Below are 6,000 nucleotides of genomic sequence, written 5' to 3'. Positions count from 1 at the left end.
ATTGAAATTCCAAATGTAACTTAAACCAAAACTAATAAAAAGTAACTGAATAGGCCTACTCCAATAGGGATATTAGCCAACCATTGACTAAATAGTGTTTGGATATTACCTACACAGTATTAGGGGCTACGCAATGGAAAATAATGAACATCAGCAAGTAGCCTATCTCAAGTTCACTACTGAGAATGGAAAGAGAGAAAACTTGTGAACCTAGTCTACATCAGACCAACAATCTACTATTTCGTCTCATCCACAGTTGAACCGTTTAGTAGCCTACATCCCCTGTTCTCCGCCTCCTCCCACTTAAACCTGCTTCTTCTGAAGCTTGGGAATAATGTCACTGTTTAGGGGGCAGGGGAGCGCTTTAACCCGGTCACAACGTGGGGAAGTTGCTCACGGTTTTTCTGCGTTGCCATGGGGTTTTGTAAAACCTATTGACTGCGATAGGGTCCCTTCTTTTCTTTGAGTCTGTCTTTGTGGAGGAGGAGGAAAAAACCGCTATTACTTTTTCTTACAGAGGCGGGGGGAGTGATAGTAGCATCCAAGGGAGGAGGGAGGTAGCCTACTCCGGTACAGACCAACTGCGAGGCAAAGCGGCGTTACGTTTACAGTTAAACCTTCCTCTCTCTTCCAGCGGTGGAGAAAATTCAACTTTCTGAACGGCTGCCACGACATGAGTTGCATCTGAAGGTGAGTTTTCACAATGTCTATGTTTTCATGTCGCCGGAGAAAAAAAGAGAGAGTATATTTTCACATTTTCTCCCTGTTAGTTGTGGCACTTGTTACACATTAGAGCTGGCTTTGAACACGGAGCTCTCACATTATACTGTGATTTGTGAAGGCACCTGCACGGACATTTTGCTAGGCTACTCGTGGCAGGTGGTTGAAAAATTCAAATTAAAAAAAATTAGGGAATTTACGTAAAGGTAAGTGTAGGTCAACGACTGATGTAATAATAGGCTGTGTTCAGTTTTTCATGAGTGGAATAATAACTACGTAGACTAAGCTACAGTTTAGTCATAACCAGTGATGTGGTAGATGAACCAGTGGAGGGCTAACCTAGCTTAACCAGGTATAAACACACTTTGCAGAGGCAGAATTCTCACACTTTTTCACTGAACATATTATCATGAAGCTTTTTAAATGAATTAAACTAGGCTAATTGATGCAAGGGTAGGTTGCCAGAGTTGGTAAGTATGAATAAATGTTACTCTGAGAAGATAGTCAATTGTTTTCCTTATTTATATGACTGTCTGTGATGTCTAACAATAATCACTGACTGGAGATCACACTCTGTCATCCGTATCACTACACTGCCCATTGCACAGGGATGATCTCAGCCTGCTTATCACCGGCTTGCATGCCAAATACTGAACCGCAGAGTTGAATCATACCTTGTCATCTAATGTGGTGAATAGCAATGTCACATTCTCCATTGGCAATAAATGCATACATTTCATATTGCATGTGATGTGCCAGGCACAGAGGTATTTCTGTTTGGTAGGAGAATGCAAAAAAAGACATCTGCGTAGAAGCCCTGCTGATGGTTGAACTAAAGTAATTCATTGTACCCAGATTGTAATTTAGGCTATCGTAGAAAAACTGCATGCCATCTCAGCTGACATATTATTGAACTGGAAAAAAGCATTGTGGTATATTATGGCACCGGAAACAGCACTAAAAGTCTATAATGGTTATTTTACTCTAGAGAATAGGAACATTTTGTTTTTTCGTCTTAGCTGACATCACTGACAAAGCACTAACCCTAACATTGCATTTTAGAGAAGAAAAAAACAGTTGTTTTCAAAAACTACATCCTCTTTCTTTAAACACTTGAGTAAAGTGCTCTTCATTACATGCATTTCTGTTGCACAAGGGGGAAGCGTGCATGACAAGATTAGAATGAGTGATGAGGCGTCAATGAGTGTGATTAAAACCACATTATAGTGACATTTAAATCAGAACATTGGGGTTGTCGTTACCTATAACTTTGGTAATTGATCGGGATTTGGATGGAGCAGTTGTGCATCAGGCTTGTGTGCTTATATATATATATATATATATATATATATATATATATGTATATATGTATGTATATGTATATATATGTGTGTGTGTATATATATATATATATATATATATATATATATATATCTCATCTCACATGGTTAACATAGTGATTCCCTCAATATGAATATGTACAAGGTATGCAAATTTTTCACACAGTGTTTGGAAGTGCTGTAAATTCAAATGCTGGTTTCCTCAGTGTTATTGTTCATTGTCTCATTATAGATTTTGCCTTTGAGGGAATCCCAGGAAAGAGAGAAATGTGTTATACTTTACCCATAATTTAAACAATTGTATTTCTTTTGTTGTTCAAAACAAAATCATCTTGGCCTATATTGTCTGTAACACAGTTTGTGGTACATTTCCAAAAAAATTAAGATTGTGGTAAACACCCTCCAACTGTCACTCCTAATAGAACAAGAATGAGTAGTGCTGCTGCTCCTAATAATGATCCAGCTGTTGCCTAATGCTAAACACAAAGACCTTCTGAAGGTCATACTGTCATTAGCAAATGTAATCATCTCAAACTGCTTTTTAGGAAGAGGAGATCTTATTTGTGTTGACCTCTGTTCATCCCATCAGGCAAAGACATAGCTCTCCAGTATTCGTAGCCAGAATTAGCCCAGGTCAGGTAAGTTGGTTGAATTTTATTTCTAGGCCAAAGACAAGAGCCTCTAATGGCACTTGTCATTACACGTGGTCCCCAGCCTCTCTGTATTCAGGGCAGTGGTGCTTTGTGTCCAGAAGTAGGTCGAATGCTTCTCACCAAACAATTTGAGCGAGAGCCAGTAATTGGACAAGCAAAGTGTCGACCATCTCCCAGCCGGGCCTTGTCAGCCAGTCCTCTCACCACTTAATATGCAGCTCTGACCAGACGCATTTCATGGACCTTTTTCATCCTTTTAATCATTTCGATTAGAAAATGCAGGAAACAGAGCATCCTTTGTAGCTGCAGATGAACTCATTCTCCACATGTTAAGGGCTGCTATCCTCCGCTTCTAACAAACATCAGCTCATATGTTGAGAAACAAAGAGATTTTTTAGGGAACTCAATTTTATTCATATAGCCCAATATTACAAATTACCCTCAAGGGGCTTTACAAACTGAACGGCACATGACTATCCGGATAAAAAGTTCCCCAAAAACGGAGAAAAATAGAGAGAAAAATGCAAGAACTCTCCAGAAGTGCAACAGAGGAGGACAGACAGACATGCAACAGACCAACATAGTAAAAGTACAGTACAGACAATCAGGATTACAACACAGATAGATATATAGATATAGTTTGATAAACATTATAGCTAGATTGTAAATATGTGAATTATGTGGATCTGGAAGTATGTCGAGGAACTCAAAGTGTCGTCAAACAGACCTGAGATGCACCATGGAGACCTGGAATCTCCTGGCGGATGAAGATCCAGATCAAAGCATCTGGTATGAGGCACTGACAGACAGGAGAGAGAGAGAGAGAGAGAGAGAGGTCCCCGGACGGAGAAGCCTGAATAAAAAGAGAGTACAAGTAGGAGAAACTAGAGAGAGATAGAGGGAGAAGAGAGAGAGAAAGAGAGACAGGCATAGAGCTTGTGGGACACAAACAAGCAGAGGGTGAGAGAGAGGCTGTGGGTTTCAGAAAGTGTATTCTGGTCGGCAGGACAAACATTGAACCCTGGTAACAGGCCTGAAGAAATCAAAGAATAATAAACTAACTTAAAGTTAATGTGTAAAGATGAGTATTATGTTTAGATTTAAATGTGTCAACAGAGTCAAATTGTCTGATGTCTTTTGGGAGAATTTTGGGAGGAAATGGCCCTGCAGTGAGCTGTCTCCTTTTTAACTTTGGGGACAGACGTCCTGTATTCTGAGAGTGGAGAGCACAGGATGGAATAGAAGGTTTAAGGTGCTCAGACAGGTATGAAGGTGCATGCCCATTTACAGTTCTCTACATCATCAAAGCACCTTGAAGTCCGTTCTGACATGGATAGAGAGCCAATGCAGAGAAGCTGCAGCATTCTGGACCTTTAGTACTTTTAGTAAAAAAATCCTGAAACTCAGTGACACAGACGAGTGATACAAACACCTGAGCTCACACCTTGATTTGTTGTGTTGTGTGTTTATTAACATTTCTTTAAACCAATTACCTCGGGAGGAACTTCTTTTGGTGGAACGTGTACGCAACAGAAAACAGATAGCTGTCTGGATTTACCCTGCAGAGATCTTAGGGTGGTTAACCATAGTCCACATAATTAGGCACATTGTTTAAAATTCCAACACAAAGAAAGCAGAAGGTAACAGGACATCCGTCCTGTACAAACTGGCAATATGTTCAGCGGCGGGAAGTGCATTGAAGATGTGTAAGATGTTTTATCTGTATATGTAGGTGTGTGTTTGCCATGCAAAAGACTTGTATGCACTTACAGTATGTGTGCAGTCTCTTGTCTTGTGTACACGAGAGAGGTAGAGGTTGAGAGTAGAAAGGAGAAAGGGAGACACACTGAGAGCCCTTTCTTCACCTAGCCTTTAAGAGTGCAGAAAAAAAGATGTATCAAGATTCAGTGTGGCCGAGGCTCCCAGCCTCAGTGATACGTGGGGGCATTGTTGAGCAAGGAGAGACTGGAACCTGTATTTTTTATACATTCTATCTGCAAATTTGTGCTTTTAAACCACTTGAAAACTCTTGTCTGCGTCTTCTCTGTGCTCGGTCTGTAGTAGATGCATCTCTTATCGGCATTAGCAATGTAATTCCAGGCTCTAATTGTATCTGTCAGATGGAATCTGGAGTATCAGATGCCTTTTAGAGATTAGAAAAAGCAGTCTAACAACAGTGAGCAGGAATGTAATGCTGTATGAGATGAATTGTCCATTTAAGCTTCCTCGTTCTCACCCTACTTTTAACGTCTTGCTGGTGGTAAGGAAAAAAAACGATGATATCATGATTTTTAGGAAGAGTTCATCTTACAGCTGTGTGAACAGTGAAGCAGATCCGTGGATATAAAGTGTAAACCTAAACTGTAATAATTACAAACATTGCACTGATACAAGATGGTGTTGAGATGTTAAGAGTGGGTTTCCCGGAGTGGCTGGCAGACGTGGCAAAAAGGTGTGGAGCCTAGCAAGTACCCTGGCCATAATTGAGGTTCAGCTCAGGCTCCAGCACTACACGCAATTACATTGACGACTCGTGCTCCCCGTGCTGCAGGCAGAGTTGAGAGTGCTGCAGCGCCGGCGTACCTGAGCCCTCCTCTTTCATGTTTGTCACCGGTGGCAGCCAGAAAGGAACATTCAAGCCAGTATGTTCTGGAAACGTGTTTGGTTACATGAAATATTCATTTCGTTGTCTGCTCTCTGGCAGTTTGCATATTTATACACCAGTATTTTTTTTATGATACCTATGACTGAGTTCAGAGGAGAGATAGTGTTGGAAATGATTCCCTCCATGCTTCCTCTGATGGAGGATGGGGGAGGAGAAGACTTGCAAAGATAAGAGGTGCTGATCAGCAGAATCAAGCTTTATTTCTTATTTAACAGGCCGCTGCATCATCAAGGCCACTGGGTGAACCTGATCGATGGCTTCTCACAGCATAGACAATTCATCAGTTAAGAATCTTTTTCACGTCTTCCATAGTGCCTTGTGTTTACATGTCATCATAAAAAAAAAAAGATTGCTCGGGTATTGTTATGTCCATGTGACAACAATTACACATTCTCCACTTGTTGTGTAATTATCTTTTTTTCCAAGCTGTTTTTGAATTTGTTTTCCATTGGAATTTTTCATCCTCTATTGGATTCAGTGCAAAGATAGTGATAATCATTGCTATTCTGCCTCATATGGGTTTAATATTGTAGTATTGTTTAAATAATCAAATTAGAACATGCTCACATGAAAACATTGGGGTTAACCATCGAAGAGAACCAATAGTGTTTTTATGTGAAGA

The 6,000-nt window shown here is 40.4% G+C and overlaps 1 protein-coding gene across 17 annotated transcripts in view; it reads left to right on the top strand.

Moving 5' to 3' along the window:
• The first annotated feature begins 320 nt into the window (after window positions 1-320).
• The window catches only part of chl1b (cell adhesion molecule L1-like b), a 66,800-nt gene continuing 61,120 nt past the window's right edge, over window positions 321-6,000 (top strand). For 5 of the 17 annotated variants that reach the window (XM_034869569.1, XM_034869582.1, XM_034869568.1 and 2 more), the window contains exon 1: window positions 327-690. The gene's annotated coding sequence lies outside the window, so the exon portion shown is untranslated. Of the gene's footprint in view, window positions 691-6,000 lie in introns of all 17 variants that reach the window. The other 12 variants (XM_034869564.1, XM_034869566.1, XM_034869567.1 and 9 more) reach the window with 8 other exon arrangements.

Source organism: Etheostoma cragini, chromosome 4 (genome assembly GCF_013103735.1).
Source record: "Etheostoma cragini isolate CJK2018 chromosome 4, CSU_Ecrag_1.0, whole genome shotgun sequence".
NCBI lineage: Eukaryota > Metazoa > Chordata > Actinopteri > Perciformes > Percidae > Etheostoma > Etheostoma cragini.
Note: the sequence above shows the minus strand (reverse complement) of the source record. Positions and strands in the feature narration are given on the sequence as shown.